Raw genomic sequence first — 13,090 nt, forward strand, 5'->3', positions numbered from 1 at the left:
CGTCAGTTAGCTGACGCTATGGGGGAACGTAATCCCATCACGCCGTGCATACACAACATACTGAAGTGCCTTACCGGAGAGACACTGCGTGTGGCCCTATACCCGGCATATTCACAGCTTTAAAGCAAATGTGTAAGCACCATATAAATTGTTGACGTGCACACGGTGGGGTTTTAAACGCACCGGGGGCACATAACATAGCACAAGACGGCGAGGTACCGAGCGCGCCGCGGCTGTGCGAGATAAGTAAATTCAGAGTCACGTTGGTGAGCTCGCTGAGCGCACCGTGGTGTACACATAAAACGCATGAGCGTGCATGATTGAGCCGATGCGCTCGTAGGGCAGGGACGTCTAAGCTGTACAATCTGACAACGTAGACAGCGAAGACCAGCCGGCCGCGTAGCAGATATCAAATATAGATACCCCTGTAGACCAAGTTCATGAAGAAGCCAAACTCGCACAGAGTGGGCTCTATATAGGACATAGCTCATAGAGGGGCGTGAGCCAGTGTGATTGTTTCAACGATCCATCTAAATAACCACTGTTAGCAACAGACATACGTGTAGTGAGTGATCTGCGAAGCTCACGAATGGCCGATCTGACTATAATATGCGGCAGAACGGTTCGTAGCGTGGGATTATACAGATACCACAATAGTGTGAACCCAGGTGCACCCTCGAGCGCATCGGGATGCATATAGGTAGTATTATAGTGCACAGATCGGTGAGCTTTCCAAGCGCGCCGTAAATGTGTATTGACTATAAATTGCACGGGCACAGGTGAACACTTGAATACATCGTGAATGCATATAGATGAATCAGAGTGTTATAATGCACAGGCCGGCAAGATTCTCGAGCGCGCCGTCATGTGTTCTGATAATAAATTGTGCGCACACGGGTGAACTCTTCAGTGCACCGTGAATGCGTATAGATAAATCAGTGCACACAACGCGCCGTGAATGTGTACAGATATGATTGATGAACGTAACGGTGGGCACCCAACGCACCTTGAACGTACACAGATGAACAACAATGTATGTGTCACAAAGCATAACACAGCTGTGTATACAGGTGAGCTTTCCCAAGCGCATCTTATTGTATACCAAAATGTTATAGCGTGTACATGTGAGCTTCTCTAAGCGCACGGTGGACGCATATAATTAAAAACCATATCGTGCATACAGGTGAGCCAATGGGTGCACCTTTAATGCAACAAACCTCAGTAGTGCGCGAAGCAGGGATGTCGAAGCTGTAAACTGACAACGTGGACGGCGGGGACCAGCCGGCCGTGTCACAATTGTCAAATGAGAAACCTCTAAGACCATGCCCATGCTCTAAGACAAGTGAGCATAATAACGTCAACGATCCATAAATAACCTGTATTGACAGGTGCTCTAGTGAGTGATCTGTGACGCAGATGAACAGCTGATCGTCTGATGTACGTCAGACGTATCTGTCATACAGGACCTTGGACAGTTCCAGAGCGCTGTGCCTCGGGCACCGTCCGCATCTGAGAAATGACAGGCTTGTGAATTAAATGAATGGTCGGTCGTAAAAGCGTGGTTCGCTGTTTTCACGGCCACATAGATATAGGTAGGGGAGAGAGCCGCCGTGCCTCTGTAGTGAGGAGAAAAGTGTTCCACCCACGATTCGCGGGGGGTTTAGACTTTCAATGTCACTAGACAGAATGGATCAGACTTTGCATAAGGACGCCTCGTGAAAGGGGTCCTAGCAGCTTGTGTCAATGTGTCATAAGGCACGTAATGTAGGTCGTGTCCCACGGATGCCATCTCCGCACGCCCATCGTAATGGGTTAATATTTTGAATCTTGGTAGTTTAAGCATGAGATGCGTATCACTCTGAGACAAACGGCGTTCCACGCGCCGAAGGCTGATTGCCGTCGTAAAGCGTGTTCAACCCACAGCAGATGCTGGGCTAGCTCGTAATGACAGCACTTCATGCAGCCGTGTGTAACTTAAGCAAGCTTCCCGGCCGTCAGCTCGGGGCGGGACCTTTGCTTAGTCAAACTGAAGTGGACTTATGAACAGAATGCCACGATATTCAGCTTTCTGAGGCTCGTTAGAGGGGTACGTGTGCCCGTCTTAAACGAGATGCCGCGCGCGTCTGACTGTGCGCGTGCTTTGAGCTTTGAAACTTATTGTGGCGGGTAGCAAGCTCACTTGAGGTTGATATTACCCTTAATATCTCTGAGTATTGGAGCGGAGGTGTGAGCGTCTTTGGATCCGCTAATATAAATCAGCTATATGGCCGAAAAACGTCATAAACCGCTTGGCTGTAAGCCTTTGAGTGGCCGTCCGGAGAGGGCGCGATTCAAACGCTTGGAGCCATGCAAAAGTCTGAGGCTGTCGTCTCTCTAGGAAAAGAGAATTACAGCCGTAAGACCGTGCTCGTTTGCGCCATCAGCATCGTAGCGGAGAAACTGAGGTGGGCTGCGAGCGAATTTGGCAGAAAGGTGTTAGAGACACCGTACAGTCGTGGGGTGACAATACACAGTATATGGCCAAACCGGGGTTTTTTCGGCAAGCGTCGATAGAATTATGGACAGTGGGCCGTGTGTGCGTATTGCTGATTGCTTGTCAGTTAGGCGATAAAGTGTTTAGAGACACCGTACAACCATGGGTGTCAATACACAGTAGGCACGAAAAAATTACTCTTTTTAGAGGAATTAAATATCGTTCGCCACTATAGTGAGGTCGCATAACCGACAGTATTACACAGTATGTTTGGATAAACAGCACACAGAAAACATTTCAGGGCAGTCCAGCCGAGGCGCGACTTAACCCCTTTTCTCCCAGACAGTTTCGTTCTCTGTTGATGCAGCTGTGCTGCGGAGACCAGAGCTCAGCCGTTCAGGTGCACAAGCCTCAGTAGTGACGGTGACCGAACGGCTCACGGAGCAGAGCAGTATGTCTAGGTGGTTTAATGTCAGACTGAACCCATCGCAGAGAGGAAGTCTGCCGTGAGGCCCGCGGTTTTGCCGTTTATTAAAAGGGCAGAAAAACCGGGTATGTAAGAATGTACCAATATTCAGCGCACTGATATAGGACGGGACTGAATAAAGGGAGGTATTCGGGCCTCAGTATATTATAAACAAATTCGTTCTGCCTCTGATTCCGTCTAGACCAGAGAGAAATGACCGGGCAGACGAATAGTGAGCTATCCGAAGTGAGATAGGCTCAGGCCAGTAAAGCTCTATAATAAGTGTTTTAGCGCTCCAATAGAGGCGTGTCCGCCTTATCGAGCAGACGAATGAGATCGTGCCGCTCCAGGAGGGGAGGGGCATGAAGCTCTGTTATAATGAGTGTTCATGGTGCTCCAATAGCAGCGAATCCGCCCTATCGAGCAGACAAATGAGATCGCGCCGCTCCAGGAGGGGAGGGGCATGAAGCTCTGTAATCGTTGAACACTAGACAGCTGCATTTAGAGGCAGCGAGCCGTAATACCGCGTGCTAGCTAAGCCGTTAAGAGACCTCACCACTGTGGGGAAAGGAGCGAGGGACTCCGCGAGCGTGGAGCACGAGTGGCTGTGCTATGACAGAGAACAGGGGCAGACCGCCCGTGTTTGCTTGTCGTATGCATCTATACAGTTCTACGGTTCCCCGCTTGTTCATCTCAACAAGAGAGGAACGGCATAGGGGAGCAGCAACACAGACAGAACAGCCATGCGTCGTATGAACGGTATCACCCGATGCACTCGGGGGATTAATATATGTGCCAGAGATCTCGCCACTGAATGTGAGAGGAGCGAAGGGACTCTGTAAGCATGAACGGTTGCGGTGTGACAGAACACAGGGGGGGTTAGTCCGTGTGTGCTTGTCTATGCATCCATCTAGTCTCATGGCTCGCCGTGTGTTCATCCCGGTGAGAGAGGAACAGCAGGGGGAGCACAAAACATGGATAAGACAACCAAAGCATATAAGCGCGGTCCCGGCGTGGGAGGTGCCAGACCGGTAACGCGCTCGGAGGAAATTCATAGCAGAGAGGCTCACCGAGCCGCTGTGCTGGACGCTATTACAACAGCGCCTGCTCTTTTAGCTTTATATTAAAAATACTGATCTTACCGGGCAGCGGCAGGGGAGACCTCGTCAGGCATATGTCCGCTGCACAGGGCTCGTACCACGGCAAGCGAAGGCTGTCTTCGGTTCTTGGCCGGAAAGCGGCAGGGGAAGACGCTAGACCTGGTCTCTGCTATCTTCGGTTCTCAGCCGGAAAACGGCAGGGAAAGACGCTAGGCCTGGACTCCGCTGCAGGGCTTTTGTCAATGGCGAGGTAAGGCTTCTTCTTTTTCTTCGGAGCAGCGAGAGGTTCGCGCTGAAGGAGAAAATAATGAGCTCCTGGCGATTGAACCGCGCTTATATAAGGACGTGTGCATCCCGCGCGCGGGTTCAAACGTCATTGGTCTGTACTTTGTACAGACGTTAACCAATAGGCTTCAGTCACGGAGTAAACAGGAGTTTCCCCCATAGCGTCAGCTAACTGACGCAATGCGAAGTGAACCGTATTGAAAGGGAACTCATTTTATGTCAGATATGTCTTTATTTTTTTAGAAAACAACAAATTTAAAGAACATAAATATTTATTGGCACACTGAATAGATTTATTTTATGTAAATAAAAAATATCTCCCCATAATTTGGCCACTGGAATATATCATTCTATAACTAAAAATATCTCTAGTGTCACATGGACAAAATGTAAAAATAATGTGAAATGTATATTCATTCCTGGTAATAAGTACTTAAGGCTGACAAATCTTTTTAATACCCCTACCACTGACAGATGTGGCAAAAGTTTGAAAACAGTTTAAACCTTAGAAACTCCTCTGCATTGAGCGAAGTATGAATGAAGGCACTGTCTCTCTATGAGTGTCCTGCTTAACACTTTTACAATGACAAAAATGAAAATAGCTTTTACTCTTCCTTCACTTTCATTAATTAAAAACGCATTTACTTCACTAATCTGGCAGCACAGTGGCTCAGTGGGTAGCACTGTTGCACAGCAAGAAGTCTTTCTGTGTGGAGTCTGCATGTTTTTCCTGTGTCAGCGTGGGTTTACTTTGGGTACTCCGGTTTCCTCCCACAGGCCAAAAACATGCAGGTTAGGTAATTTGGAGATGCCAGATTGCCCCTCTCCAACATGTCTATGGATCAACTTGTGTATGTATTAACAATTTCTCACCATGAATACACTCTAAATTCTGCTGTGTTATTTTTAACCTAATGCTGGGTTGATATACGACAGAAATAAACCTGGGCTGGGTTATTGTTACCCCAACCATGATTGCATTAAACACCCAGGTTTTTTATTAACCCAACATGTGTTCTGTCCATATGTACATTAGGGTTAAAAATAACCCAGCAGAATTTAGAGTGTATAGCCATAGATGCTGGAATGGCGTTAAGAATAAACAAACAAATATTTCACTTATAAAATATGCATTGCAGCAAAGTACAGTATATTATGTATATAACTTACTCTTTACCGTCCTGAATTCCTGTTTTAGAAGCGTGAAAATTATTCTGTTGCCAAATTTAAAGTTGACAACAATCAAAACCCATTTGGGATCTGAGTTTTAAAAGCTATTGCCTTCTGCACAAGCCTGCAAATATTGTAGCAGTAAAATAATGCTTACTAGCGACCGGTTAAACAGCCATCTGGTGAAATCCAGCAATAAAATCTCTTTTTCTTCTAAATGCCAGATGGGTAAAATTTAAAAATTATTCCCAGATGGTTGATGCCATAAATACATTTTTATCCAATGAAAATTGGATAAAAATGTTGGATAAAAATGTAATGTTACGGGGTCCACCCATAGTCCACGACCTTCAAGTCCAAAAAAAGTGCGTCCATCCTGTATTCTTCCGAAATGGAATTCTCAGATAAGCAACAGGTATTTAATTAGTAAAATTTTTCACAGATGTTTTAAAAGTGGCCATTTGTTTTTGGATGCTCTCAAAAAATGAAACAGACTTAAACGCAGCCGCCTGGTATTTGATATTATCCCAATTCACGAGTTCGCATTAAAATGTAATCAATAGGAAAATGAGATAAAACATATTTGGCGTGCTGTCCAACAGGAGGGCTTCGAGCACTAACCCAGAGTACTCCCTCTCTTTAACTGGGATAGATGTGCCAACAGAAAGTGAGGCAATGGGGTGGAGAAGGGATGCTGCAAAAAACTGCTCACGGGACAGAGGTGAGGGATGGCAATATACTGTATAGAGACCTCTTCACGCTGATTGGTTGGATTGCATGACCATGCTCCTCCCAAATTTAGTTAAATACACTTCATTAAGTAAACATCTATGACCATGAACTCAAACGCGCCTTTTTTGTTCTTATTATATCACCACACAATGTGTTAAAGGGATAGTTCGGCCAAAAATGATATTAAACCCATGATTTACTCACCCCCAAGCTGTCCGAGTTGCATATGTCCATCGTTTTTCAGACAAACACATTTTCGGAAATTTTAGAAAATGTTTTAGATCTTTCAGTTGATTAAATGTAATGTTACGGGGTCCACCCATAGTCCACGACCTTCAAGTCCAAAAAAAGTGCGTCCATCCTTCACAAATTAAATCCAAACGGCTCCAGGATGATAAACAAAGGTCTTCTGAGGGTAATCCGTGCAGTGTTGTTGTAGAAATATCCATATTTAAAACTTTATTAACGAAAATAAATACCTTCCGTTAGCGCCGCCATCTTAGACTTCTCTGTATTCAGGAGAGAGTATTAGCGTAGTGTACGCACTTTTCTTAGTGACGTATGACAAATTCGGTGGGCGGGGGCACAGAGCAGCAGCAGAGTAGCCTCCGTAGGCTGCGTAAGCTCTCTCCTGAATGCGGACGCAACTAAGATGGCGGCGCTACCGGAAGGTATTTATTTTCGTTAATAAAGTTTTAAATATGGATATTTCTACAACAACACCGCACGGATTACCCTCAGAAGACCTTTGTGTGAGTACAAAAAATGCAATTGCTAAGATTTGACCTTCAGAGGAGTGCAATACTGTCAGAGGAGTGCAAAACTGGATTTATCCTTTAAATTTAGGATCAAATGGAAACGAAAAAACACTCCCATATACCTCTACACCCTACTATTCTTTATTCCAAACCTGGAAAAAGTGAAAAGGGTCTGCATGCACAACCCGAACAATGGCCATTGACATGTTTAGCCATTGATGTTTGCATTCCAGTTTTAAAGAGGGAGACAGAGATTTGAATATTTTTTTCTAAAACCAAACAAACTTCATACAAACAGAATTATGTGCATATGAGCGTTTATGAAGAATAAACACCCATTTGACACCGACTATACAAATTACTAAGAAAGCGTGAACACAAAACCGAAAGCAACATCTGCAGAGAAAAGCTGTCATGAGGGAACATTAATGAACTAGAATATTCCATTTCAAATCCAATATGAATTGTTAGAGCTACAGCAAATGAGACTTTCCGTGGATCTAAAAATGCAGAACGGTGCAAAAAGTCATGCAACTTGCATAAATAAACTATCTCTGTAGAAACCATGCTGTTGTGAGCCGCTACTGCATGTACTTTTTGTTTATTAATTTAGTTATTTTGTACAATATCACAAAAAATATTATATTGACACAGCTGTCAACTGATCAAGCAAAATCAATCCATTCATCTGTTTTCTGTTTTAATCACATTTCCACCTGTTCCCAGCAAATGCATGTTTTTTTGACTGCTCGTTGACAGTGACGGCTTAAGGAATGATGAAATGCACTGAAACAGGAGCGACAGGCACTCTGACACACGTTAGTTGTGCTTATTCATTCGATTGCCAACCCGGGAATTCTCACCATCAGAGAAACGCAGTGGGACGGCGACATGACAGGTAAACAGGAAAGAAGACTTTCGAAATATCTACTGAAACTGTACTGCGGTAAATATTTGTGAGAAACAAACAGTCTAGGAACATGAGCGTGACTGTATTAAAGGCAACAGCAGACGACTTTGATTCAGTCCATAGCTTTCCTTCAGCTCTGAAACAAAAGAGGCTAGCCGAGTTAAGAAATGCATATGCATGCAAACACTCACAAATCTGAAAAGATGAGGAGTGTTTTTACAATGCTGCTTGACGAGCCTTTGAATCAGCTGACACGTGCAATACGCCGTCTCACGCATACGCTCAAGCGCAAGGGTGTGCTAACAAGCAGCCCCGATGGACGGGCAGAGTTGATTATGGTGTTGGATTCAAGATTGAGCTGTAATGCTGTACAAACTTTTACAGCAGGTTTAACAGCATCCAAACTCCATGCTGGCATGATTAATTTAACAACGCATTCATCTCTCAGCTCGAGGTAATTTCACAGACACCTTCTTGAGGGGAACATTGCTAAAAATAAACCTTTTCTGAAGTAAACGTGAGTTTTGCTTGCCTGAAAACAAAACTCTGTGGTGGTTGCATAGCAGAACAAAAGTTCACCTTCAATTTCTTTATATTTTGGTGTAATCTATATTCATGGTCCCAATGATTGGGTTCCTCTTTTGTAAGCATACGGTATTTGTTAGGTCATTTAATTTTTTTATGTACACCGAGAAAAAGTCAATTTAAAGGACAAATCTCTTCAACAAGCGACAGTTCACCAAAAAATGAAAATATAATTTATTCAACCTCATGAAAATAAAACCAGTATGAGGGTGAGCAAATAATAACAGAATTTTCAATTTTCAATGTACAATTAAAGTTAGTTCACCAAAAAAATGAAAATTCTGTCATAATATCTTTGTTTTAATGAACACGTAAGAAGATATTTTGAGAAATGTTTGTAACCAAAGGTTTATGAGACCTATTCACTTCCATAGTATTTTTTGTTCCTACTATGGAAGTGAATGGGGGTCATGATCGGTTTGGTTGCAAACATTCCTCAAAATATTTTCCTTAGGGTTCATCAAAACAAAGACATTCATACAGGGAAGGGCGGAGTGGCAATCGGGAGAATCTGGACTTTTCCCGGTGGGCCGGTAGTGGTTTGAGGCCGCGAGGGCTGGTCTAATAGTAGTTATACATTGCGAGTTATATAGCAACCCTGTCTGCACTGTTAGACATTTTCAAGGATTTTTACAGTAACCTACTGGCAACACTGTTGCCAGTAGGTTACTGTAAATAAGATTTACAGTTCTAAACTGTATTTCCATTTTACAGTATTTAAATGCTACTGTAAATATGTAATACAGTGTGCTACCGTAAAAAACCCAGGTTTACAGTATACTACTTTATACTATACTACTATTTTTTTTATTTTATATACATTCATTTTTATTATATTTAAATTAGCTATAATTTTTAGATAAAATAAATTTTTACATTTTAACCTACAGATACTGCTAACATTTAATTCAAAGAGACAATTTCAAATATTGAAGCCTTTATTTAAAACAATACAAATACTTTAAGAAGTTGTGTGAATTTCCATTTAAAACATACACATTTCAAATCATTTGCAGTAATACATTTAAAATAACACAAATTATAAACATACATATATAACACTGATTACAGGTTAAATTAATCCAAAAATTATAATTTTATAATTTAAACAATGATTTTCTTTGGTTTTCCAGTTACAATGGGAGTAGTCTGTGACCGCATTATAAAATGGCTCCACATTATACGTGCTATATATTTCAAGTGTCCCAAAGACATACAAAAGGGGGTGATGAAAATATAATCCATATAATAAATTTTGACCTGTCATTTCTCTAAATGAGTAATGCAAGTAAACAGCTATACCTGATGGATAGGATGCTCACAGTCAAGTTTACTGTCAGGTCTGCAACAACCAGGATATACCAACAAAATATACACATCAGGAAGAATGTGTAGATGCAGTATTTGGAGAGTCTTTGGCATAGGACTTCACACGCAATCATGTCTGCCTTTAGACGATTTTAAATCATGTCAAGTTAAAGGAGTTATGCTATAATGATTTGGTGTTATACATTTTGCATCCTACTTTTGAAGCTAGAGAGGTGATCATGATCCGCTACCACTGTAACCAGAAAACCCAAAACACCACAAAATCAGCATCATAATAGCAAAATTAAAATTTTTGTGACCCTTTTATTTAGTCTAGTTAAGTTATCTTAAAATAGAACTGGTTTAAAATTAAACAATGACTGTCTGTCTTTACATTTATCTTCACATTTACAGAAAAAGGCAAATAACATACAGTGCAATGCAAAGTATAAATTTTTTATCAGCATGTGCATTACCTTGTTCGAACCCATTGCATTTTATGATGCTAACACAATGCTCAACCACAGAGAAAGGTTCTAAGAATGTTCCTTGAAAGTTTCCAAAGTTCCCAATAACGTTATGAATGTTTTTGCTTGTAATGATAAAAAAAACATTACATTCTATTATTTACAAACTGTTGTAAAACATAATTTCTTAAATGTTCTGTTAAAATATTGCATATAAACATTCATAAAATATACTAAACATGTGTTTTAAACATTGTGAGTACATTTAAACATGACATTGTATGAAAATAAAATGTAACATTCCTCTAACATTCGCACAATCAAGAAACATTCCTAAACAATTTAAAAACTGGACACTTTTATGTTGGCTTAACATTATTGGGAACGTTGTTAGAACTTAAAACTAGAAATTAGAACTAGAGATATACTCTTTAGCCTTTACTTACAGTAAATAGAGTAAATGTACTTACCAACTTACAGTTCTGAATGCACATCAAAATGCATTGTCATAAGAAATAATACAGTAGCTTCAAAAAAATACCATACTTCTGGTATAAAATAATCAGTCTTGTTATAAAATAATCCTGTGAGTCCTGAAAGCAAAAGAAAGATGGTCATAATTATTTTGAACCACAGATTTTTACAGTACTGTTTGTTACAGCTGCTAGTTAATTAGGGAGACCTAACTAACCCATATATGCAGCACATACTGTATCTTATTGAGAAGTGTCTCACCTAATACAAGTTGTTTCACTCAAACTCTGTGAGGTGGTGAAGAAAGGATGGATATTCTGTTGTCCTCTTCATCCTCACTTGTCTCTCATTCCAGTTCTTTCAGTGTATTTTGTTACATCCTCCTTAATTTATCCTCCCAAAGAATTTTAGACAGCAGAATAAATGCAGGGAAAAAAGGACATATTTAACACATTTAATACATGATGCTAAACACTCATATTTTTCAGTAAATACTGTTTTGAAATAATAACCAGAGTAGATGTACACTACTCAAATCACTACACATTGCCACAGGTCTGTGTATTATGACAGTGGGACATGGTTCTCTGATGGAGGCTGAATATTTACTGTACAGCTACCTTGGCCTCAAAAGCAATTTAATACAAAACAAAAACACATTTTAAAACTTTATTTTATGCAAATTAGGTTTCAGCCTTTATGTTTAAACATATTCACATTGAAAATATAATGTTTTTCCGATTGGCCACAACACACACATAACATACGCTCATACGTTGAAGTCGTTTGTAAAACTAAATGTTAAGGAAACTCTTATTATGTTCACATGGGACTTTCTAAAATGCTTAACGTAGTTTATCGAATTTGAAAGATAAAATTTAGTTATACACCTTATTAATAACGCATCATTTATGTAACAGGTAAAGCCAAGCGGATGAGAATATAAACACAACGTGGTAACTTACACTTTTTTAAATATGCTTTTATATTAATAAATTATTCTCTGTGGTAACGTTATATACTAAATCTGATCTTTTCATATCATTGACGTATACATTAGGCTACGTTAAGCATTTCTCATAATAGTTTTATAAAAGGAAAACACTAGCGTGTAATTTAACGCACCGCGCGTGCTCGTAGGCTTGCATACACATAGTATGATTTATTAATAAGGTTTATACTGACTTTGGTCAACTAATATTACCGTTATACGTTAAGCAACGCGTCCGGTTAACGGTTTTAAAATGTCCCGTTCGGGTAAACAACAACCGCGGGTCTGATAATAAATAACTTATATAGATTATTTTACCTTGCTGGTCTTTTTTCATTCTCTCCTCTCGTGTATCTTCAACTGAAAAGCGCCGCTGTCCCAGGGAAAGTCCATAAGTCTTGTTTGAAAACTCTTCAGTTTATGTGCACACCTGAAATCGGTCCTCTGAACACCTGAGCTGCTACATGGTTCCTTAGCTAAAATAAGTCAACACCTGTGTGTATACAATTGTCAAAAATGATGATTTTGAGAAAAATAAAATAAGGATTTGTGTGAATAAGGAGAATACCGCCAAAAGACTGTTAGAAAATATACAGTAGCATACAGCAATTTTCAAAAATACAGTAAATTACTGTATATGATGTATGATGTCACAGAAAATTCCCAAAATGCAACGCGAATTACAGTCATGTACTGTATAAATAGTTTACAGTATTATACTGGGTGATATACAGTAAATAACTGTAAAAATTACAGAAATGTCTAACAGTGTGGTGGCCTGATGTGTAGCCGCTTCCCACTGGTCAAACTGTGCAGCCTCTCAGCTCAACACAGTATATGAAAGTGCTCCACCCATTCGGCAGGTCCAACCATGTCTAGGATTTTTAAAAATATAGGGGGATCAGTTAGTGGCACCTCCCCAAATGGCACGTCGGCCTTTGATGTAAAAAGCAGCCGAATGCCTGTTTATTGCAGAACGTATGCGCTCAGATCCTTCAAGCGGATAGACTATTTGATAGACTAGTAAGTGTGGATTAAGGATGTTTAAAATCTCTAGCCTGGTGGTCAGAATATGAATGGATCAAATCAGCAGATTTGCAAAGATTTATTTATCTCCACATCTATCATAAATAAAAATTATCAGGGTAACTTTGCAGTATCACATTATATATTTCCTACTATGTGATTTCCATATTATAGACGAGAGTATTAAACGGCAATATGGCAATAAATATCCTCACAACATTATTATTTCTCAAAACTTTGACAAAAATTATTTTCAAAGGAACTGTTACAGTTATTCAACATTATTCCGCATATGATTTGAATATTAGACAAGAGTACTCATATCGGCAATAAACGTCTCATGGC

The 13,090-nt window shown here is 40.5% G+C and overlaps 1 protein-coding gene and 1 long non-coding RNA gene across 15 annotated transcripts in view; both read right to left on the bottom strand.

Annotated features, from left to right (window-relative positions):
* Positions 1-13,090, bottom strand: part of magi2a (membrane associated guanylate kinase, WW and PDZ domain containing 2a) — a 267,335-nt gene that overhangs the window by 97,483 nt on the left and 156,762 nt on the right. The window lies entirely within an intron of this gene.
* Positions 9,422-12,139, bottom strand: LOC135749967 (uncharacterized). The gene is made up of 3 exons (XR_010532540.2): positions 10,990-12,139; positions 10,725-10,847; positions 9,422-10,379 (listed from the first exon to the last, which is right to left on the bottom strand). It is a non-coding gene; the product is annotated as an uncharacterized lncRNA (long non-coding RNA).

This window comes from Paramisgurnus dabryanus, chromosome 1 (genome assembly GCF_030506205.2).
Source record: "Paramisgurnus dabryanus chromosome 1, PD_genome_1.1, whole genome shotgun sequence".
NCBI classification, from domain to species: Eukaryota; Metazoa; Chordata; class Actinopteri; order Cypriniformes; family Cobitidae; genus Paramisgurnus; species Paramisgurnus dabryanus.